Source organism: Leptonotus elevatus, unplaced genomic scaffold (genome assembly GCF_054856555.1).
Source record: "Leptonotus elevatus isolate MCC_2025b unplaced genomic scaffold, RoL_Lele_1.0 HiC_scaffold_24, whole genome shotgun sequence".
Classification (NCBI taxonomy): domain Eukaryota; kingdom Metazoa; phylum Chordata; class Actinopteri; order Syngnathiformes; family Syngnathidae; genus Leptonotus; species Leptonotus elevatus.
Window position 1 is genome coordinate 2251833 of NW_028233631.1, and position 25589 is coordinate 2277421.

A 25589-nucleotide genomic window follows, 5' to 3' on the forward strand; every position below is an offset into this window, starting at 1 on the left:
GCGTTTAAAGCAATGAAAAGTTCATTTAGGGTCTCACACCTTAACTAAATGTTGTAGACTCAAACTTTTTGCTGTCATTAGTGTATTTTAGCAACTTGAAGATGATTCCAGCATTCATTTCATTGTGCTTTTGCTCATTTTGAAGATTTTGTCAGTTTCACCTGAAGTGTACAATCGGCCTGATAATGCATTTAAAGCAATACAAAGTTCATTTTGGCTCTCACACCTCAACTAAATGTTGTAGACTCAAACTTTTTGCTGTCATTAGTGTATTTTAGCATATTGAAGATGATTCCAGCATTAATTTCATTGTGCTTTTGCTCATTTTGAAGATTTTGACACTTTCACCTGAAGTGTCCAATCGGGCTGAAAATGCATTTAAAGCAATACAAAGTTCATTTTGGCTCTCACACCTTAACTAAATGTTGTAGACTCAAACTTTTTGCTGTCATTAGTGTATTTTAGCAACTTGAAGATGATTCCAGCATTAATTTCATTGTGCTTTTGCTCATTTTGAAGATTTTGACAGTTTCACCTGAAGTATACAATCAGGTGCTGAAAACGCGTTTACAGCAATACAAAGTTAATTTAGGCTCTCACAACTTAACTAAATGTTGTAGACTCAAACTTTTTGCTGTCATTAGTGTATTTTAGCAACTTGAAGATGATTCCAACATTAATTTCATTGTGCTTTTGCTCATTTTTAAGATTTTGACAGTTTCACCTGAAGTGTACAATCGGGCTGAAAATGAATTTTAAAGCAATACAAAGTTAATTTTGGCTCTCACACCTTAACTAAATGTTGTAGACTAAAACTTTTTGCTGTCATTAGTGTATTTTAGCAACTTGAAGATGATTCCAGCATTAATTTCATTGTGCTTTTGCTCATTTTGAAGATTTTGACAGTTTCACCTGAAGTGTACAATCAGGTGCTGAAAACGCGTTTAAAGCAATACAAAGTTCATTTTGGCTCTCACACCTTAACTAAATGTTGTAGACTAAAACTTTTTGCTGTCATTAGTGTATTTTAGCAACTTGAAGATGATTCCAACATTAATTTCATTGTGCTTTTGCTCATTTTGAAGATTTTGACAGTTTCACCTGAAGTGTACTATCGGGCTGAAAATGCATTTAAAGCAATACAAAGTTCATTTTGGCTCTCACACCTTAACTAAATGTTGTAGACTCAAACTTTTTGCTGTCATTAGTGTATTTTAGCAACTTGAAGATGATTCCAGCATTAATTTCATTGTGCTTTTGCTCATTTTGAAGATTTTGACATTTTCACCTGAAGTGTACTATCGGGCTGAAAATGCATTTAAAGCAATACAAAGTTCATTTTGGCTCTCACACCTTAACTAAATGTTGTAGACTCAAACTTTTTGCTGTCATTAGTGTATTTTAGCAACTTGAAGATGATTCCAACATTAATTTCATTGTGCTTTTGCTCATTTTGAAGATTTTGACAGTTTCACCTGAAGTGTACAATCGGGCTGAAAATGAATTTTAAAGCAATACAAAGTTCATTTTGGCTCTCACACCTTAACTAAATATTGTAGACTCAAACTTTTTGCTGTCATTAGTGTATTTTAGCAACTTGAAGATGATTCCAGCATTAATTTCATTGTGCTTTTGCTCATTTTGAAGATTTTGACAGTTTCACCTGAAGTGTACAATCAGGTGCTGAAAACGCGTTTACAGCAATACAAAGTTCATTTTGGCTCTCACACCTTAACAAAATGTTGTACACTCAAACTTTTTGCTGTCATTAGTGTATTTTAGCAACTTGAAGATGATTCCAGCATTAATTTCATTGTGCTTTTGCTCATTTTGAAGATTTTGACAGTTTCACCTGAAGTGTACAATCAGGGGCTGAAAACGCGTTTAAAGCAATACAAAGTTAATTTAGGCTCTCACACCTTAACTAAATGTTGTATACTCAAACTTGTTGCTGTCATTAGTGTATTTTAGCAACTTGAAGATGATTCCAGCATTAATTTCATTGTGCTTTTGCTCATTTTGAAGATTTTGACAGTTTCACCTGAATTGTACAATCAAGGGCTGAAAACGCGTTTAAAGCAATGAAAAGTTCATTTAGGATCTCACACCTTAACTAAATGTTGTAGACTCAAACTTTTTGCTGTCATTAGTGTATTTTAGCAACTTGAAGATGATTCCAGCATTCATTTCATTGTGCTTTTGCTCATTTTGAAGATTTTGACAGTTTCACCTGAAGTGTCCAATCGGCCTGATAATGCATTTAAAGCAATACAAAGTTCATTTTGGCTCTCACACCTTAACTAAATGTTGTAGACTCAAACTTTTTGCTGTCATTAGTGTATTTTAGCAACTTGAAGATGATTCCAGCATTAATTTCATTGTGCTTTTGCTCATTTTGAAGATTTTGACAGTTTCACCTGAAGTGTACAATCAGGTGCTGAAAACGCGTTTACAGCAATACAAAGTTCATTTTGGCTCTCACACCTTAACTAAATGTTGTAGACTCAAACTTTTTGCTGTCATTAGTGTATTTTAGCTACTTGAAGATGATTCCAGCATTAATTTCATTGTGCTTTTGCTCATTTTGAAGATTTTGACAGTTTCACCTGAAGTGTACTATCAAGGGCTGAAAACGCGTTTAAAGCAATAAAAAGTTAATTTAGGCTCTCACAACTTAACTAAATGTTGTAGACTCAAACTTTTTGCTGTCATTAGTGTATTTTAGCAACTTGAAGATGATTCCAGCATTAATTTCATTGTGCTTTTGCTCATTTTGAAGATTTTGACAGTTTCACCTGAAGTGTACTATCGGGCTGAAAATGCATTTAAAGCAATACAAAGTTCATTTTGGCTCTCACACCTTAACTAAATGTTGTAGACTCAAACTTTTTGATGTCATTAGTGTATTTTAGCTACTTGAAGATGATTCCAGCATTAATTTCATTGTGCTTTTGCTCATTTTGAAGATTTTGACAGTTTCACCTGAAGTGTACAATCAAGGGCTGAAAACGTGTTTAAAGCAATAAAAAGTTAATTTAGGCTCTCACAACTTAACTAAATGTTGTAGACTCAAACTTTTTGCTGTCATTAGTGTATTTTAGCAACTTGAAGATGATTCCAACATTAATTTCATTGTGCTTTTGCTCATTTTGAAGATTTTGACAGTTTCACCTGAAGTGTACTATCGGGCTGAAAACGCGTTTAAAGCAATACAAAGGTAATTTAGGCTCTCACACCTTAACTAAATGTTGTAGACTCAAACTTGTTGCTGTCATTAGTGTATTTTAGCAAATGGGAGATGATTCCAGCATTAATTTCATTGTGCTTTTGCTCATTTTGAAGATTTTGACAGTTTCACCTGAATTGTACAATCAAGGGCTGAAAACGCGTTTAAAGCAATGCAAAGTTCATTTAGGAACTCACACCTTAACTAAATGTTGTAGACTCAAACTTTTTGCTGTCATTAGTGTATTTTAGCAACTTGAAGATGATTCCAGCATTCATTTCATTGTGCTTTTGCTCATTTTGAAGATTTTGACAGTTTCACCTGAAGTGTACAATCGGCCTGATAATGCATTTAAAGCAATACAAAGTTCATTTTGGCTCTCACACCTTAACTAAATGTTGTAGACTCAAACTTTTTGCTGTCATTAGTGTATTTTAGCATATTGAAGATGATTCCAGCATTAATTTCATTGTGCTTTTGCTCATTTTGAAGATTTTGACACTTTCACCTGAAGTGTCCAATCGGGCTGAAAATGCATTTAAAGCAATACAAAGTTCATTTTGGCTCTCACACCTTAACTAAATGTTGTAGACTCAAACTTTTTGCTGTCATTAGTGTATTTTAGCAACTTGAAGATGATTCCAGCATTAATTTCATTGTGCTTTTGCTCATTTTGAAGATTTTGACAGTTTCACCTGAAGTGTACAATCAGGTGCTGAAAACGCGTTTACAGCAATACAAAGTTCATTTTGGCTCTCACACCTTAACTAAATGTTGTAGACTCAAACTTTTTGCTGTCATTAGTGTATTTTAGCTACTTGAAGATGATTCCAGCATTAATTTCATTGTGCTTTTGCTCATTTTGAAGATTTTGACAGTTTCACCTGAAGTGTACTATCAAGGGCTGAAAACGCGTTTAAAGCAATAAAAAGTTAATTTAGGCTCTCACAACTTAACTAAATGTTGTAGACTCAAACTTTTTGCTGTCATTAGTGTATTTTAGCAACTTGAAGATGATTCCAACATTAATTTCATTGTGCTTTTGCTCATTTTGAAGATTTTGATAGTTTCACCTGAAGTGTACTATCGGGCTGAAAATGCATTTAAAGCAATACAAAGTTCATTTTGGCTCTCACACCTTAACAAAATGTTGTAGACTCAAACTTTTTGCTGTCATTAGTGTATTTTAGCAACTTGAAGATGATTCCAGCATTAAATTCATTGTGCTTTTGCTCATTTTGAAGATTTTGACAGTTTCACCTGAAGTGTACATTCAGGTGCTGAAAACGCGTTTACAGCAATACAAAGTTCATTTTGGCTCTCAGACCTTAACTAAATGTTGTAGACTCAAACTTTTTGCTGTCATTAGTGTATTTTAGCAACTTGAAGATGATTCCAGCATTAATTTCATTGTGCTTTTTTTCATTTTGAAGATTTTGACAGTTTCACCTGAAGTGTACTATCGGGCTGAAAATGCATTTAAAGCAATACAAAGTTCATTTTGGCTCTCACACCTTAACTAAATGTTGTAGACTTAAACTTTTTGCTGTCATTAGTGTATTTTAGCAACTTGAAGATGATTCCAGCATTAATTTCATTGTGCTTTTGCTCATTTTGAAGATTTTGACAGTTTCACCTGAAGTGTACTATCGGGCTGAAAATGCGTTTAAAGCAATACAAAGTTCATTTTGGCTCTCACACCTTAACTAAATGTTGTAGACTCAAACTTTTTGCTGTCATTAGTGTATTTTAGCAACTTGAAGATGATTCCAACATTAATTTCATTGTGCTTTTGCTCATTTTGAAGATTTTGACAGTTTCACCTGAAGTGTACTATCGGGCTGAAAATGCATTTAAAGCAATACAAAGTTCATTTTGGCTCTCACACCTTAACTAAATGTTGTAGACTCAAACTTTTTGCTGTCATTAGTGTATTTTAGCAACTTGAAGATGATTCCAGCATTAATTTCATTGTGCTTTTGCTCATTTTGAAGATTTTGACAGTTTCACCTGAAGTGTACTATCGGGCTGAAAATGCATTTAAAGCAATACAAAGTTCATTTTGGCTCTCACACCTTAACTAAATGTTGTAGACTCAAACTTTTTGCTGTCATTAGTGTATTTTAGCAACTTGAAGATGATTCCAACATTAATTTCATTGTGCTTTTGCTCATTTTGAAGATTTTGACAGTTTCACCTGAAGTGTACTATCGGGCTGAAAATGCATTTAAAGCAATACAAAGTTCATTTTGGCTCTCACACCTTAACTAAATGTTGTAGACTCAAACTTTTTGCTGTCATTAGTGTATTTTAGCAACTTGAAGATGATTCCAGCATTAATTTCATTGTGCTTTTGCTCATTTTCAAGATTTTGACAGTTTCACCTGAAGTGTACAATCAGGGGCTGAAAACGCGTTTAAAGCAATACAAAGGTAATTTAGGCTCTCACACCTTAACTAAATGTTGTAGACTCAAACTTGTTGCTGTCATTAGTGTATTTTAGCAACTTGAAGATGATTCCAGCATTAATTTCATTGTGCTTTTGCTCATTTTGAAGATTTTGACAGTTTCACCTGAATTGTACAATCAAGGGCTGAAAACGCGTTTAAAGCAATGAAAAGTTCATTTAGGGTCTCACACCTTAACTAAATGTTGTAGACTCAAACTTTTTGCTGTCATTAGTGTATTTTAGCAACTTGAAGATGATTCCAGCATTCATTTCATTGTGCTTTTGCTCATTTTGAAGATTTTGTCAGTTTCACCTGAAGTGTACAATCGGCCTGATAATGCATTTAAAGCAATACAAAGTTCATTTTGGCTCTCACACCTCAACTAAATGTTGTAGACTCAAACTTTTTGCTGTCATTAGTGTATTTTAGCATATTGAAGATGATTCCAGCATTAATTTTATTGTGCTTTTGCTCATTTTGAAGATTTTGACACTTTCACCTGAAGTGTCCAATCGGGCTGAAAATGCATTTAAAGCAATACAAAGTTCATTTTGGCTCTCACACCTTAACTAAATGTTGTAGACTCAAACTTTTTGCTGTCATTAGTGTATTTTAGCAACTTGAAGATGATTCCAGCATTAATTTCATTGTGCTTTTGCTCATTTTGAAGATTTTGACAGTTTCACCTGAAGTATACAATCAGGTGCTGAAAACGCGTTTACAGCAATACAAAGTTAATTTAGGCTCTCACAACTTAACTAAATGTTGTAGACTCAAACTTTTTGCTGTCATTAGTGTATTTTAGCAACTTGAAGATGATTCCAACATTAATTTCATTGTGCTTTTGCTCATTTTTAAGATTTTGACAGTTTCACCTGAAGTGTACAATCGGGCTGAAAATGAATTTTAAAGCAATACAAAGTTAATTTTGGCTCTCACACCTTAACTAAATGTTGTAGACTAAAACTTTTTGCTGTCATTAGTGTATTTTAGCAACTTGAAGATGATTCCAGCATTAATTTCATTGTGCTTTTGCTCATTTTGAAGATTTTGACAGTTTCACCTGAAGTGTACAATCAGGTGCTGAAAACGCGTTTAAAGCAATACAAAGTTCATTTTGGCTCTCACACCTTAACTAAATGTTGTAGACTAAAACTTTTTGCTGTCATTAGCGTATTTTAGCAACTTGAAGATGATTCCAACATTAATTTCATTGTGCTTTTGCTCATTTTGAAGATTTTGACAGTTTCACCTGAAGTGTACTATCGGGCTGAAAATGCATTTAAAGCAATACAAAGTTCATTTTGGCTCTCACACCTTAACTAAATGTTGTAGACTCAAACTTTTTGCTGTCATTAGTGTATTTTAGCAACTTGAAGATGATTCCAGCATTAATTTCATTGTGCTTTTGCTCATTTTGAAGATTTTGACAGTTTCACCTGAAGTGTACTATCGGGCTGAAAATGCATTTAAAGCAATACAAAGTTCATTTTGGCTCTCACACCTTAACTAAATGTTGTAGACTCAAACTTTTTGCTGTCATTAGTGTATTTTAGCAACTTGAAGATGATTCCAACATTAATTTCATTGTGCTTTTGCTCATTTTGAAGATTTTGACAGTTTCACCTGAAGTGTACAATCGGGCTGAAAATGAATTTTAAAGCAATACAAAGTTCATTTTGGCTCTCACACCTCAACTAAATATTGTAGACTCAAACTTTTTGCTGTCATTAGTGTATTTTAGCAACTTGAAGATGATTCCAGCATTAATTTCATTGTGCTTTTGCTCATTTTGAAGATTTTGACAGTTTCACCTGAAGTGTACAATCAGGTGCTGAAAACGCGTTTACAGCAATACAAAGTTCATTTTGGCTCTCACACCTTAACAAAATGTTGTACACTCAAACTTTTTGCTGTCATTAGTGTATTTTAGCAACTTGAAGATGATTCCAGCATTAATTTCATTGTGCTTTTGCTCATTTTGAAGATTTTGACAGTTTCACCTGAAGTGTACAATCAGGGGCTGAAAACGCGTTTAAAGCAATACAAAGTTAATTTAGGCTCTCACACCTTAACTAAATGTTGTAGACTCAAACTTGTTGCTGTCATTAGTGTATTTTAGCAACTTGAAGATGATTCCAGCATTAATTTCATTGTGCTTTTGCTCATTTTGAAGATTTTGACAGTTTCACCTGAATTGTACAATCAAGGGCTGAAAACGCGTTTAAAGCAATGAAAAGTTCATTTAGGATCTCACACCTTAACTAAATGTTGTAGACTCAAACTTTTTGCTGTCATTAGTGTATTTTAGCAACTTGAAGATGATTCCAGCATTCATTTCATTGTGCTTTTGCTCATTTTGAAGATTTTGACAGTTTCACCTGAAGTGTCCAATCGGCCTGATAATGCATTTAAAGCAATACAAAGTTCATTTTGGCTCTCACACCTTAACTAAATGTTGTAGACTAAAACTTTTTGCTGTCATTAGTGTATTTTAGCAACTTGAAGATGATTCCAGCATTAATTTCATTGTGCTTTTGCTCATTTTGAAGATTTTGACAGTTTCACCTGAAGTGTACAATCAGGTGCTGAAAACGCGTTTACAGCAATACAAAGTTCATTTTGGCTCTCACACCTTAACTAAATGTTGTAGACTCAAACTTTTTGCTGTCATTAGTGTATTTTAGCTACTTGAAGATGATTCCAGCATTAATTTCATTGTGCTTTTGCTCATTTTGAAGATTTTGACAGTTTCACCTGAAGTGTACTATCAAGGGCTGAAAACGCGTTTAAAGCAATAAAAAGTTAATTTAGGCTCTCACAACTTAACTAAATGTTGTAGACTCAAACTTTTTGCTGTCATTAGTGTATTTTAGCAACTTGAAGATGATTCCAGCATTAATTTCATTGTGCTTTTGCTCATTTTGAAGATTTTGACAGTTTCACCTGAAGTGTACTATCGGGCTGAAAATGCATTTAAAGCAATACAAAGTTCATTTTGGCTCTCACACCTTAACTAAATGTTGTAGACTCAAACTTTTTGCTGTCATTAGTGTATTTTAGCTACTTGAAGATGATTCCAGCATTAATTTCATTGTGCTTTTGCTCATTTTGAAGATTTTGACAGTTTCACCTGAAGTGTACAATCAAGGGCTGAAAACGTGTTTAAAGCAATAAAAAGTTAATTTAGGCTCTCACAACTTAACTAAATGTTGTAGACTCAAACTTTTTGCTGTCATTAGTGTATTTTAGCAACTTGAAGATGATTCCAACATTAATTTCATTGTGCTTTTGCTCAATTTGAAGATTTTGACAGTTTCACCTGAAGTGTACTATCGGGCTGAAAATGCATTTAAAGCAATAAAAAGTTAATTTAGGCTCTCACAACTTAACTAAATGTTGTAGACTCAAACTTTTTGCTGTCATTAGTGTATTTTAGCAACTTGAAGATGATTCCAGAATTAATTTCATTGTGCTTTTGCTCATTTTGAAGATTTTGACAGTTTCACCTGAAGTGTACATTCATGTGCTGAAAACGCGTTTACAGCAATACAAAGTTCATTTTGGCTCTCACACCTTAACTAAATGTTGTAGACTCAAACTTTTTGCTGTCATTAGTGTATTTTAGCAACTTGAAGATGATTCCAACATTAATTTCATTGTGCTTTTGCTCATTTTGAAGATTTTGACAGTTTCACCTGAAGTGTACAATCGGGCTGAAAATGAATTTTAAAGCAATACAAAGTTCATTTTGGCTCTCACACCTTAACTAAATATTGTAGACTCAAACTTTTTGCTGTCATTAGTGTATTTTAGCAACTTGAAGATGATTCCAGCATTAATTTCATTGTGCTTTTGCTCATTTTGAAGATTTTGACAGTTTCACCTGAAGTGTACAATCAGGTGCTGAAAACGCGTTTACAGCAATACAAAGTTCATTTTGGCTCTCACACCTTAACTAAATGTTGTACACTCAAACTTTTTGCTGTCATTAGTGTATTTTAGCAACTTGAAGATGATTCCAGCATTAATTTCATTGTGCTTTTGCTCATTTTGAAGATTTTGACAGTTTCACCTGAATTGTACAATCAAGGGCTGAAAACGCGTTTAAAGCAATGAAAAGTTCATTTAGGATCTCACACCTTAACTAAATGTTGTAGACTCAAACTTTTTGCTGTCATTAGTGTATTTTAGCAACTTGAAGATGATTCCAGCATTCATTTCATTGTGCTTTTGCTCATTTTGAAGATTTTGACAGTTTCACCTGAAGTGTACAATCGGCCTGATAATGCATTTAAAGCAATACAAAGTTCATTTTGGCTCTCACACCTTAACTAAATGTTGTAGACTCAAACTTTTTGCTGTCATTAGTGTATTTTAGCATATTGAAGATGATTCCAGCATTAATTTCATTGTGCTTTTGCTCATTTTTAAGATTTTGACACTTTCACCTGAAGTGTCCAATCCGGCTGAAAATGCATTTAAAGCAATACAAAGTTCATTTTGGCTCTCACACCTTAACTAAATGTTGTAGACTAAAACTTTTTGCTGTCATTAGTGTATTTTAGCAACTTGGAGATGATTCCAGCATTAATTTCATTGTGCTTTTGCTCATTTTGAAGATTTTGACAGTTTCACCTGAAGTGTACTATCGGGCTGAAAATGCATTTAAAGCAATATAAAGTTCATTTTGGCTCTCACACCTTAACTAAATGTTGTAGACTCAAACTTTTTGCTGTCATTAGTGTATTTTAGCAACTTGAAGATGATTCCAGCATTAATTTCATTGTGCTTTTGCTCATTTTGAAGATTTTGACATTTTCACCTGAAGTCTACAATCAGGTGCTGAAAACGCGTTTAAAGCAATACAAAGTTCATTTTGGCTCTCACACCTTAACTAAATGTTGTAGACTAAAACTTTTTGCTGTCATTAGTGTATTTTAGCAACTTGAAGATGATTCCAACATTAATTTCATTGTGCTTTTGCTCATTTTGAAGATTTTGACAGTTTCACCTGAAGTGTACATTCAGGTGCTGAAAACGCGTTTACAACAATACAAAGTTCATTTTGGCTCTCACACCTTAACTAAATGTTGTAGACTCAAACTTTTTGCTGTCATTAGTGTATTTTAGCAACTTGAAGATGATTCCAACATTAATTTCATTGTGCTTTTGCTCATTTTGAAGATTTTGACAGTTTCACCTGAAGTGTACTATCGGGCTGAAAATGCATTTAAAGCAATACAAAGTTCATTTTGGCTCTCACACCTTAACTAAATGTTGTAGACTCAAACTTTTTGCTGTCATTAGTGTATTTTAGCAACTTGAAGATGATTCCAGCATTCATTTCATTAAGCTTTTGCTCATTTTGAAGATTTTGACAGTTTCACCTGAAGTGTACAATCAGGGGCTGAAAACGCGTTTAAAGCAATACAAAGGTAATTTAGGCTCTCACACCTTAACTAAATGTTGTAGACTCAAACTTGTTGCTGTCATTAGTGTATTTTAGCAACTTGAAGATGATTCCAGCATTAATTTCATTGTGCTTTTGCTCATTTTGAAGATTTTGACAGTTTCACCTGAATTGTACAATCAAGGGCTGAAAACGCGTTTAAAGCAATGAAAAGTTCATTTAGGATCTCACACCTTAACTAAATGTTGTAGACTCAAACTTTTTGCTGTCATTAGTGTATTTTAGCAACTTGAAGATGATTCCAGCATTCATTTCATTGTGCTTTCGCTCATTTTGAAGATTTTGACAGTTTCACCTGAAGTGTACAATCGGCCTGATAATGCATTTAAAGCAATACAAAGTTCATTTAGGCTCTCACACCTTAACTCAATGTTGTAGACTCAAACTTTTTGCTGTCATTAGTGTATTTTAGCATATTGAAGATGATTCCAGCATTAATTTCATTGTACTTTTTTCTCATTTTGAAGATTTTGACACTTTCACCTGAAGTGTCCAATCGGGCTGAAAATGCATTTAAAGCAATACAAAGTTCATTTTGGCTCTCACACCTTAACTAAATGTTGTAGACTCAAACTTTTTGCTGTCATTAGTGTATTTTAGCAACTTGAAGATGATTCCAGCATTAATTTCATTGTGCTTTTGCTCATTTTGAAGATTTTGACAGTTTCACCTGAAGTGTACAATCAGGTGCTGAAAACGCGTTTACAGCAATACAAAGTTCATTTTGGCTCTCACACCTTAACTAAATGTTGTAGACTCAAACTTTTTGCTGTCATTAGTGTATTTTAGCTACTTGAAGATGATTCCAGCATTAATTTCATTGTGCTTTTGCTCATTTTGAAGATTTTGACAGTTTCACCTGAAGTGTACAATCAAGGGCTGAAAACGCGTTTAAAGCAATAAAAAGTTAATTTAGGCTCTCACAACTTAACTAAATGTTGTAGACTCAAACTTTTTGCTGTCATTAGTGTATTTTAGCAACTTGAAGATGATTCCAACATTAATTTCATTGTGCTTTTGCTCATTTTTAAGATTTTGACAGTTTCACCTGAAGTGTACAATCGGGCTGAAAATGAATTTTAAAGCAATACAAAGTTAATTTTGGCTCTCACACCTTAACTAAATGTTGTAGACTCAAACTTTTTGGTGTCATTAGTGTATTTTAGCAACTTGAAGATGATTCCAGCATTAATTTCATTGTGCTTTTGCTCATTTTGAAGATTTTGACATTTTCACCTGAAGTGTACAATCAGGTGCTGAAAACGCGTTTACAGCAATACAAAGTTCATTTTGGCTCTCACACCTTAACTAAATGTTGTAGACTAAAACTTTTTGCTGTCATTAGTGTATTTTAGCAACTTGAAGATGATTCCAGCATTAATTTCATTGTGCTTTTGCTCATTTTGAAGATTTTGACAGTTTCACCTGAAGTGTACAATCAGGTGCTGAAAACGCGTTTAAAGCAATACAAAGTTCATTTTGGCTCTCACACCTTAACTAAATGTTGTAGTCTCAAACTTTTTGCTGTCATTAGTGTATTTTAGCAACTTGAAGATGATTCCAACATTAATTTCATTGTGCTTTTGCTCATTTTGAAGATTTTGACAGTTTCACCTGAAGTGTACATTCAGGTGCTGAAAACGCGTTTACAGCAATACAAAGTTCATTTTGGCTCTCACACCTTAACTAAATGTTGTAGACTCAAACTTTTTGCTGTCATTAGTGTATTTTAGCAACTTGAAGATGATTCCAACATTAATTTCATTGTGCTTTTGCTCATTTTGAAGATTTTGACAGTTTCACCTGAAGTGTACAATCGGGCTGAAAATGAATTTTAAAGCAATACAAAGTTCATTTTGGCTCTCACACCTTAACTAAATATTGTAGACTCAAACTTTTTGCTGTCATTAGTGTATTTTAGCAACTTGAAGATGATTCCAGCATTAATTTCATTGTGCTTTTGCTCATTTTGAAGATTTTGACAGTTTCACCTGAAGTGTACAATCAGGTGCTGAAAACGCGTTTACAGCAATACAAAGTTCATTTTGGCTCTCACAACTTAACTAAATGTTGTACACTCAAACTTTTTGCTGTCATTAGTGTATTTTAGCAACTTGAAGATGATTCCAGCATTAATTTCATTGTGCTTTTGCTCATTTTGAAGATTTTGACAGTTTCACCTGAATTGTACAATCAAGGGCTGAAAACGCGTTTAAAGCAATGAAAAGTTCATTTAGGATCTCACACCTTAACTAAATGTTGTAGACTCAAACTTTTTGCTGTCATTAGTGTATTTTAGCAACTTGAAGATGATTCCAGCATTCATTTCATTGTGCTTTTGCTCATTTTGAAGATTTTGACAGTTTCACCTGAAGTGTACAATCGGCCTGATAATGCATTTAAAGCAATACAAAGTTCATTTTGGCTCTCACACCTTAACTAAATGTTGTAGACTCAAACTTTTTGCTGTCATTAGTGTATTTTAGCATATTGAAGATGATTCCAGCATTAATTTCATTGTGCTTTTGCTCATTTTTAAGATTTTGACACTTTCACCTGAAGTGTCCAATCCGGCTGAAAATGCATTTAAAGCAATACAAAGTTCATTTTGGCTCTCACACCTTAACTAAATGTTGTAGACTAAAACTTTTTGCTGTCATTAGTGTATTTTAGCAACTTGAAGATGATTCCAGCATTAATTTCATTGTGCTTTTGCTCATTTTGAAGATTTTGACAGTTTCACCTGAAGTGTACTATCGGGCTGAAAATGCATTTAAAGCAATATAAAGTTCATTTTGGCTCTCACACCTTAACTAAATGTTGTAGACTCAAACTTTTTGCTGTCATTAGTGTATTTTAGCAACTTGAAGATGATTCCAGCATTAATTTCATTGTGCTTTTGCTCATTTTGAAGATTTTGACATTTTCACCTGAAGTGTACAATCAGGTGCTGAAAACGCGTTTAAAGCAATACAAAGTTCATTTTGGCTCTCACACCTTAACTAAATGTTGTAGACTAAAACTTTTTGCTGTCATTAGTGTATTTTAGCAACTTGAAGATGATTCCAACATTAATTTCATTGTGCTTTTGCTCATTTTGAAGATTTTGACAGTTTCACCTGAAGTGTACATTCAGGTGCTGAAAACGCGTTTACAACAATACAAAGTTCATTTTGGCTCTCACACCTTAACTAAATGTTGTAGACTCAAACTTTTTGCTGTCATTAGTGTATTTTAGCAACTTGAAGATGATTCCAACATTAATTTCATTGTGCTTTTGCTCATTTTGAAGATTTTGACAGTTTCACCTGAAGTGTACTATCGGGCTGAAAATGCATTTAAAGCAATACAAAGTTCATTTTGGCTCTCACACCTTAACTAAATGTTGTAGACTCAAACTTTTTGCTGTCATTAGTGTATTTTAGCAACTTGAAGATGATTCCAGCATTCATTTCATTGTGCTTTTGCTCATTTTGAAGATTTTGACAGTTTCACCTGAAGTGTACAATCAGGGGCTGAAAACGCGTTTAAAGCAATACAAAGGTAATTTAGGCTCTCACACCTTAACTAAATGTTGTGGACTCAAACTTGTTGCTGTCATTAGTGTATTTTAGCAACTTGAAGATGATTCCAGCATTAATTTCATTGTGCTTTTGCTCATTTTGAAGATTTTGACAGTTTCACCTGAAGTGTACAATCAAGGGCTGAAAACGCGTTTAAAGCAATGAAAAGTTCATTTAGGCTCTCACAACTTAACTAAATGTTGTAGACTCAAACTTTTTGCTGTCATTAGTGTATTTTAGCAACTTGAAGATGATTCCAACATTAATTTCATTGTGCTTTTGCTCATTTTTAAGATTTTGACAGTTTCACCTGAAGTGTACAATCGGGCTGAAAACGCGTTTACAGCAATACAAAGTTCATTTTGGCTCTCACACCTTAACTAAATGTTGTAGACTCAAACTTTTTGCTGTCATTAGTGTATTTTAGCAACTTGAAGATGATTCCAACATTAATTTCATTGTGCTTTTGCTCATTTTGAAGATTTTGACAGTTTCACCTGAAGTGTACAATCGGGCTGAAAATGAATTTTAAAGCAATACAAAGTTCATTTTGGCTCTCACACCTTAACTAAATATTGTAGACTCAAACTTTTTGCTGTCATTAGTGTATTTTAGCAACTTGAAGATGATTCCAGCATTAATTTCATTGTGCTTTTGCTCATTTTGAAGATTTTGACAGTTTCACCTGAAGTGTACAATCAGGTGCTGAAAACGCGTTTACAGCAATACAAAGTTCATTTTGGCTCTCACACCTTAACTAAATGTTGTAGACTCAAACTTATTGCTGTCATTAGTGTATTTTAGCAAATGGGAGATGATTCCAGCATTAATTTCATTGTGCTTTTGCTCATTTTGAAGATTTTGACAGTTTCACCTGAATTGTACAATCAAGGGCTGAAAACGCGTTTAAAGCAATGAAAAGTTCATTTAGGATCTCACACCTTAACTAAATGTTGTAGACTCAAACTTTTTGCTGTCATTAGTGTATTTTAGCAACTTGAAGATGATTCCAGCATTAATTTCATTGTGCTTTTGCTCATTTTGAAGATTTTGACAGTTTCACCTGAAGTGTCCAATCCGGCTGAAAATGCATTTAAAGCAATACAAAGTTCATTTTGGCTCTCACACCTTAACTAAATGTTGTAGACTAAAACTTTTTGCTGTCATTAGTGTATTTTAGCAACTTGAAGATGATTCCAGCATTAATTTCATTGTGCTTTTGCTCATTTTGAAGATTTTGACAGTTTCACCTGAAGTGTACTATCGGGCTGAAAATGCATTTAAAGCAATATAAAGTTCATTTTGGCTCTCACACCTTAACTAAATGTTGTAGACTCAAACTTTTTGCTGTCATTAGTGTATTTTAGCAACTTGAAGATGATTCCAGCATTAATTTCATTGTGCTTTTGCTCATTTTGAAGATTTTGACATTTTCACCTGAAGTGTACAATCAGGTGCTGAAAACGCGTTTAAAGCAATACAAAGTTCATTTTGGCTCTCACACCTTAACTAAATGTTGTAGACTAAAACTTTTTGCTGTCATTAGTGTATTTTAGCAACTTGAAGATGATTCCAACATTAATTTCATTGTGCTTTTGCTCATTTTGAAGATTTTGACAGTTTCACCTGAAGTGTACATTCAGGGGCTGAAAATGCATTTAAAGCAATACAAAGTTCATTTTGGCTCTCACACCTTAACTAAATGTTGTAGACTCAAACTTTTTGCTGTCATTAGTGTATTTTAGCAACTTGAAGATGATTCCAGCATTAATTTCATTGTGCTTTTGCTCATTTTGAAGATTTTGACAGTTTCACCTGAAGTGTACAATCAGGGGCTGAAAACGCGTTTAAAGCAATACAAAGGTAATTTAGGCTCTCACACCTTAACTAAATGTTGTAGACTCAAACTTGTTGCTGTCATTAGTGTATTTTAGCAACTTGAAGATGATTCCAGCATTAATTTCATTGTGCTTTTGCTCATTTTGAAGATTTTGACAGTTTCACCTGAATTGTACAATCAAGGGCTGAAAACGCGTTTAAAGCAATGAAAAGTTCATTTAGGATCTCACACCTTAACTAAATGTTGTAGACTCAAACTTTTTGCTGTCATTAGTGTATTTTAGCAACTTGAAGATGATTCCAGCATTCATTTCATTGTGCTTTCGCTCATTTTGAAGATTTTGACAGTTTCACCTGAAGTGTAAAATCGGCCTGATAATGCATTTAAAGCAATACAAAGTTCATTTTGGCTCTCACACCTTAACTAAATGTTGTAGACTCAAACTTTTTGCTGTCATTAGTGTATTTTAGCATATTGAAGATGATTCCAGCATTAATTTCATTGTACTTTTTTCTCATTTTGAAGATTTTGACACTTTCACCTGAAGTGTCCAATCGGGCTGAAAATGCATTTAAAGCAATACAAAGTTCATTTTGGCTCTCACACCTTAACTAAATGTTGTAGACTCAAACTTTTTGCTGTCATTAGTGTATTTTAGCAACTTGAAGATGATTCCAGCATTAATTTCATTGTGCTTTTGCTCATTTTGAAGATTTTGACAGTTTCACCTGAAGTGTACAATCAGGTGCTGAAAACGCGTTTACAGCAATACAAAGTTCATTTTGGCTCTCACACCTTAACTAAATGTTGTAGACTCAAACTTTTTGCTGTCATTAGTGTATTTTAGCTACTTGAAGATGATTCCAGCATTAATTTCATTGTGCTTTTGCTCATTTTGAAGATTTTGACAGTTTCACCTGAAGTGTACAATCGGGCTGAAAATGAATTTTAAAGCAATACAAAGTTAATTTTGGCTCTCACACCTTAACTAAATGTTGTAGACTAAAACTTGTTGCTGTCATTAGTGTATTTTAGCAACTTGAAGATGATTCCAACATTAATTTCATTGTGCTTTTGCTCATTTTGAAGATTTTGACAGTTTCACCTGAAGTGTACAATCAGGTGCTGAAAACGCGTTTAAAGCAATACAAAGTTCATTTTGGCTCTCACACCTTAACTAAATGTTGTAGACTAAAACTTTTTGCTGTCATTAGTGTATTTTAGCAACTTGAAGATGATTCCAACATTAATTTCATTGTGCTTTTGCTCATTTTGAAGATTTTGACAGTTTCACCTGAAGTGTACATTCACGTGCTGAAAACGCGTTTACAGCAATACAAAGTTCATTTTGGCTCTCACACCTTAACTAAATGTTGTAGTCTCAAACTTTTTGCTGTCATTAGTGTATTTTAGCAACTTGAAGATGATTCCAACATTAATTTCATTGTGCTTTTGCTCATTTTGAAGATTTTGACAGTTTCACCTGAAGTGTACAATCAGGTGCTGAAAACGCGTTTACAGCAATACAAAGTTCATTTAGGCTCTCACACCTTAACTAAATGTTGTAGACTCAAACTTGTTGCTGTCATTAGTGTATTTTAGCTACTTGAAGATGATTCCAGCATTAATTTCATTGTGCTTTTGCTCATTTTGAAGATTTTGACAGTTTCACCTGAAGTGTACAATCAAGGGCTGAAAACGCGTTTAAAGCAATAAAAAGTTAATTTAGGCTCTCACAACTTAACTAAATGTTGTAGACTCAAACTTTTTGCTGTCATTAGTGTATTTTAGCAACTTGAAGATGATTCCAACATTAATTTCATTGTGCTTTTGCTCATTTTTAAGATTTTGACAGTTTCACCTGAAGTGTACAATCGGGCTGAAAATGAATTTTAAAGCAATACAAAGTTAATTTTGGCTCTCACACCTTAACTAAATGTTGTAGACTAAAACTTGTTGCTGTCATTAGTGTATTTTAGCAACTTGAAGATGATTCCAACATTAATTTCATTGTGCTTTTGCTCATTTTGAAGATTTTGACAGTTTCACCTGAAGTGTACAATCAGGTGCTGAAAACGCGTTTAAAGCAATACAAAGTTCATTTTGGCTCTCACACCTTAACTAAATGTTGTAGACTAAAACTTTTTGCTGTCATTAGTGTATTTTAGCAACTTGAAGATGATTCCAACATTAATTTCATTGTGCTTTTGCTCATTTTGAAGATTTTGACAGTTTCACCTGAAGTGTACATTCAGGTGCTGAAAACGCGTTTACAGCAATACAAAGTTCATTTTGGCTCTCACACCTTAACTAAATGTTGTAGTCTCAAACTTTTTGCTGTCATTAGTGTATTTTAGCAACTTGAAGATGATTCCAACATTAATTTCATTGTGCTTTTGCTCATTTTGAAGATTTTGACAGTTTCACCTGAAGTGTACAATCAGGTGCTGAAAACGCGTTTACAGCAATACAAAGTTCATTTAGGCTCTCACACCTTAACTAAATGTTGTAGACTCAAACTTGTTGCTGTCATTAGTGTATTTTAGCAACTTGAAGATGATTCCAGCATTAATTTCATTGTGCTTTTGCTCATTTTGAAGATTTTGACAGTTTCACCTGAAGTGTACTATTGGGCTGAAAATGCATTTAAAGCAATACAAAGTTCATTTTGGCTCTCACACCTTAACTAAATGTTGTAGACTCAAACTTTTTGCTGTCATTAGTGTATGTTAGCAAAATGAAGATGATTCAAGCATTAATTTCATTGTGCTTTTGCTCATTTTGAAGATTTTGACATTTTCACCTGAAGTGTACAATCGGGCTGAAAATGCATTTAAAGCCATAAAAAGTTCATTTTGGCTCTCACACCTTAACTAAATGTTGTAGACTCAAACTTGTTGCTGTCATTAGTGTATTTTAGCAACCTGAAGATGATTCCAGCATTAATTGCATTGTGCTTTTGCTCATTTTGAAGATTTTGACAGTTTCACCTGAAGTGTACTATCGGGCTGAAAATGCATTTAAAGCAATACAAAGTTCATTTTGGCTCTCACACCTTAACTAAATGTTGTAGACTCAAACTTTTTGCTGTCATTAGTGTATTTTAGCAACTTGAAGATGATTCCAGCATTAATTTCATTGTGCTTTTGCTCATTTTGAAGATTTTGACAGTTTCACCTGAAGTGTACTATCGGGCTGAAAATGCATTTAAAGCAATACAAAGTTCATTTTGGCTCTCACACCTTAACTAAATGTTGTAGACTCAAACTTTTTGCTGTCATTAGTGTATTTTAGCAACTTGAAGATGATTCCAGCATTAATTTCATTGTGCTTTTGCTCATTTTGAAGATTTTGACAGTTTTACCTGAATTGTACAATCGGGCTGAAAATGCATTTAAAGCAATACAAAGTTCATTTAGGCTCTCACACCTCAACTAAATGTTGTAGACTCAAACTTTTTGCTGTCATTAGTGTATTTTAGCAACTTGAAGATGATTCCAACATTAATTTCATTGTGCTTTTGCTCATTTTGAAGATTTTGACAGTTTCACCTGAAGTGTACAATCGGGCTGAAAATGAATTTTAAAGCAATACAAAGTTCATTTTGGCTCTCACACCTTAACTAAATATTGTAGACTCAAACTTTTTGCTGTCATTAGTGTATTTTAGCAACTTGAAGATGATTCCAGCATTAATTTCATTGTGCTTTTGCTCATTTTCAAGATTTTGACAGTTTCACCTGAAGTGTACAATCAGGTGCTGAAAACGCGTTTACAGCAATACAAAGTTCATTTTTGCTCTCACACCTTAACTAAATGTTGTACACTCAAACTTTTTGCTGTCATTAGTGTATTTTAGCAACTTGAAGATGATTCCAGCATTAATTTCATTGTGCTTTTGCTCATTTTGAAGATTTTGACAGTTTCACCTGAAGTGTACAATCAGGGGCTGAAAACGCGTTTAAAGCAATACAAAGTTAATTTAGGCTCTCACACCTTAACTAAATGTTGTAGACTCAAACTTGTTGCTGTCATTAGTGTATTTTAGCAACTTGAAGATGATTCCAGCATTAATTTCATTGTGCTTTTGCTCATTTTGAAGATTTTGACAGTTTCACCTGAATTGTACAATCAAGGGCTGAAAACGCCTTTAAAGCAATGAAAAGTTCATTTAGGATCTCACACCTTAACTAAATGTTGTAGACTCAAACTTTTTGCTGCCATTAGTGTATTTTAGCAACTTGAAGATGATTCCAGCATTCATTTCATTGTGCTTTTGCTCATTTTGAAGATTTTGACAGTTTCACCTGAAGTGTACAATCGGCCTGATAATGCATTTAAAGCAATACAAAGTTCATTTTGGCTCTCACACCTTCACTAAATGTTGTAGACTCAAACTTTTTGCTGTCATTAGTGTATTTTAGCATATTGAAGATGATTCCAGCATTAATTTCATTGTGCTTTTGCTCATTTTGAAGATTTTGACACTTTCACCTGAAGTGTCCAATCCGGCTGAAAATGCATTTAAAGCAATACAAAGTTCATTTTGGCTCTCACACCTTAACTAAATGTTGTAGACTCAAACTTTTTGCTGTCATTAGTGTATTTTAGCAACTTGAAGATGATTCCAGCATTAATTTCATTGTGCTTTTGCTCATTTTGAAGATTTTGACAGTTTCACCTGAAGTGTACAATCAGGTGCTGAAAACGCGTTTACAGCAATACAAAGTTCATTTTGGCTCTCACACCTTAACTAAATGTTGTAGACTCAAACTTTTTGCTGTCATTAGTGTATTTTAGCTACTTGAAGATGATTCCAGCATTAATTTCATTGTGCTTTTGCTCATTTTGAAGATTTTGACAGTTTCACCTGAAGTGTACAATCAAGGGCTGAAAACGCGTTTAAAGCAATAAAAAGTTAATTTAGGCTCTCACAACTTAACTAAATCTTGTAGACTCAAACTTTTTGCTGTGATTAGTGTATTTTAGCAACTTGAAGATGATTCCAACATTAATTTCATTGTGCTTTTGCTCATTTTTAAGATTTTGACAGTTTCACCTGAAGTGTACAATCGGGCTGAAAATGAATTTTAAAGCAATACAAAGTTAATTTTGGCTCTCACACCTTAACTAAATGTTGTAGACTCAAACTTTTTGCTGTCATTAGTGTATTTTAGCAACTTGAAGATGATTCCAGCATTAATTTCATTGTGCTTTTGCTCATTTTGAAGATTTTGACATTTTCACCTGAAGTGTACAATCAGGTGCTGAAAACGCGTTTACAGCAATACAAAGTTCATTTTGGCTCTCACACCTTAACTAAATGTTGTAGACTAAAACTTTTTGCTGTCATTAGTGTATTTTAGCAACTTGAAGATGATTCCAGCATTAATTTCATTGTGCTTTTGCTCATTTTGAAGATTTTGACAGTTTCACCTGAAGTGTACAATCAAGGGCTGAAAACGTGTTTAAAGCAATAAAAAGTTAATTTAGGCTCTCACAACTTAACTAAATGTTGTAGACTCAAACTTTTTGCTGTCATTAGTGTATTTTAGCAACTTGAAGATGATTCCAACATTAATTTCATTGTGCTTTTGCTCATTTTGAAGATTTTGACAGTTTCACCTGAAGTGTACTATCGGGCTGAAAATGCATTTAAAGCAATACAAAGTTAATTTAGGCTCTCACACCTCAACTAAATGTTGTAGACTCAAACTTTTTGCTGTCATTAGTGTATTTTAGCAACTTGAAGATGATTCCAACATTAATTTCATTGTGCTTTTGCTCATTTTGAAGATTTTGACATTTTCACCTGAAGTGTACAATCAGGTGCTGAAAACGCGTTTAAAGCAATACAAAGTTCATTTTGGTTCTCACACCTTAACTAAATGTTGTAGACTCAAACTTTTTGCTGTCATTAGTGTATTTTAGCAACTTGAAGATGATTCCAGCATTAATTTCATTGTGCTTTTGCTCATTTTGAAGATTTTGACAGTTTCACCTGAAGTGTACTATCGGGCTGAAAATGCATTTAAAGCAATACAAAGTTCATTTTGGCTCTCACACCTTAACTAAATGTTGTAGACTCAAACTTTTTGCTGTCATTAGTGTATTTTAGCAACTTGAAGATGATTCCAGCATTAATTTCATTGTGCTTTTGCTCATTTTGAAGATTTTGACATTGTCACCTGAAGTGTACAATCAGGTCCTGAAAACGCGTTTACAGCAATACAAAGTTCATTTTGGCTCTCACACCTTAACTAAATGTTGTAGACTAAAACTTTTTGCTGTCATTAGTGTATTTTAGCAACTTGAAGATGATTCCAGCATTAATTTCATTGTGCTTTTGCTCATTTTGAAGATTTTGACAGTTTCACCTGAAGTGTACATTCAGGTGCTGAAAACGCGTTTACAGCAATACAAAGTTCATTTTGGCTCTCACACCTTACCTAAATGTTGTAGACTCAAACTTTTTGCTGTCATTAGTGTATTTTAGCAACTTGAAGATGATTCCAGCATTCATTTCATTGTGCTTTTTTTCATTTTGAAGATTTTGACAGTTTCACCTGAAGTGTACTATCGGGCTGAAAATGCATTTAAAGCAATACAAAGTTCATTTTGGCTCTCACACCTTAACTAAATGTTGTAGACTAAAACTTTTTGCTGTCATTAGTGTATTTTAGCAACTTGAAGATGATTCCAACATTAATTTCATTGTGCTTTTGCTCATTTTGAAGATTTTGACAGTTTCACCTGAAGTGTACATTCAGGGGCTGAAAATGCATTTAAAGCAATACAAAGTTCATTTTGGCTCTCACACCTTAACTAAATGTTGTAGACTCAAACTTTTTGCTGTCATTAGTGTATTTTAGCAACTTGAAGATGATTCCAGCATTAATTTCATTGTGCTTTTGCTCATTTTGAAGATTTTGACAGTTTCACCTGAAGTGTACAATCAGGGGCTGAAAACGCGTTTAAAGCAATACAAAGGTAATTTAGGCTCTCACACCTTAACTAAATGTTGTAGACTCAAACTTGTTGCTGTCATTAGTGTATTTTAGCAACTTGAAGATGATTCCAGCATTAATTTCATTGTGCTTTTGCTCATTTTGAAGATTTTGACAGTTTCACCTGAATTGTACAATCAAGGGCTGAAAACGCGTTTAAAGCAATGAAAAGTTCATTTAGGATCTCACACCTTAACTAAATGTTGTAGACTCAAACTTTTTGCTGTCATTAGTGTATTTTAGCAACTTGAAGATGATTCCAGCATTCATTTCATTGTGCTTTCGCTCATTTTGAAGATTTTGACAGTTTCACCTGAAGTGTAAAATCGGCCTGATAATGCATTTAAAGCAATACAAAGTTCATTTTGGCTCTCACACCTTAACTAAATGTTGTAGACTCAAACTTTTTGCTGTCATTAGTGTATTTTAGCATATTGAAGATGATTCCAGCATTAATTTCATTGTACTTTTTTCTCATTTTGAAGATTTTGACACTTTCACCTGAAGTGTCCAATCGGGCTGAAAATGCATTTAAAGCAATACAAAGTTCATTTTGGCTCTCACACCTTAACTAAATGTTGTAGACTCAAACTTTTTGCTGTCATTAGTGTATTTTAGCAACTTGAAGATGATTCCAGCATTAATTTCATTGTGCTTTTGCTCATTTTGAAGATTTTGACAGTTTCACCTGAAGTGTACAATCAGGTGCTGAAAACGCGTTTACAGCAATACAAAGTTCATTTTGGCTCTCACACCTTAACTAAATGTTGTAGACTCAAACTTTTTGCTGTCATTAGTGTATTTTAGCTACTTGAAGATGATTCCAGCATTAATTTCATTGTGCTTTTGCTCATTTTGAAGATTTTGACAGTTTCACCTGAAGTGTACAATCGGGCTGAAAATGAATTTTAAAGCAATACAAAGTTAATTTTGGCTCTCACACCTTAACTAAATGTTGTAGACTAAAACTTGTTGCTGTCATTAGTGTATTTTAGCAACTTGAAGATGATTCCAACATTAATTTCATTGTGCTTTTGCTCATTTTGAAGATTTTGACAGTTTCACCTGAAGTGTACAATCAGGTGCTGAAAACGCGTTTAAAGCAATACAAAGTTCATTTTGGCTCTCACACCTTAACTAAATGTTGTAGACTAAAACTTTTTGCTGTCATTAGTGTATTTTAGCAACTTGAAGATGATTCCAACATTAATTTCATTGTGCTTTTGCTCATTTTGAAGATTTTGACAGTTTCACCTGAAGTGTACATTCACGTGCTGAAAACGCGTTTACAGCAATACAAAGTTCATTTTGGCTCTCACACCTTAACTAAATGTTGTAGTCTCAAACTTTTTGCTGTCATTAGTGTATTTTAGCAACTTGAAGATGATTCCAACATTAATTTCATTGTGCTTTTGCTCATTTTGAAGATTTTGACAGTTTCACCTGAAGTGTACAATCAGGTGCTGAAAACGCGTTTACAGCAATACAAAGTTCATTTAGGCTCTCACACCTTAACTAAATGTTGTAGACTCAAACTTGTTGCTGTCATTAGTGTATTTTAGCTACTTGAAGATGATTCCAGCATTAATTTCATTGTGCTTTTGCTCATTTTGAAGATTTTGACAGTTTCACCTGAAGTGTACAATCAAGGGCTGAAAACGCGTTTAAAGCAATAAAAAGTTAATTTAGGCTCTCACAACTTAACTAAATGTTGTAGACTCAAACTTTTTGCTGTCATTAGTGTATTTTAGCAACTTGAAGATGATTCCAACATTAATTTCATTGTGCTTTTGCTCATTTTTAAGATTTTGACAGTTTCACCTGAAGTGTACAATCGGGCTGAAAATGAATTTTAAAGCAATACAAAGTTAATTTTGGCTCTCACACCTTAACTAAATGTTGTAGACTAAAACTTGTTGCTGTCATTAGTGTATTTTAGCAACTTGAAGATGATTCCAACATTAATTTCATTGTGCTTTTGCTCATTTTGAAGATTTTGACAGTTTCACCTGAAGTGTACAATCAGGTGCT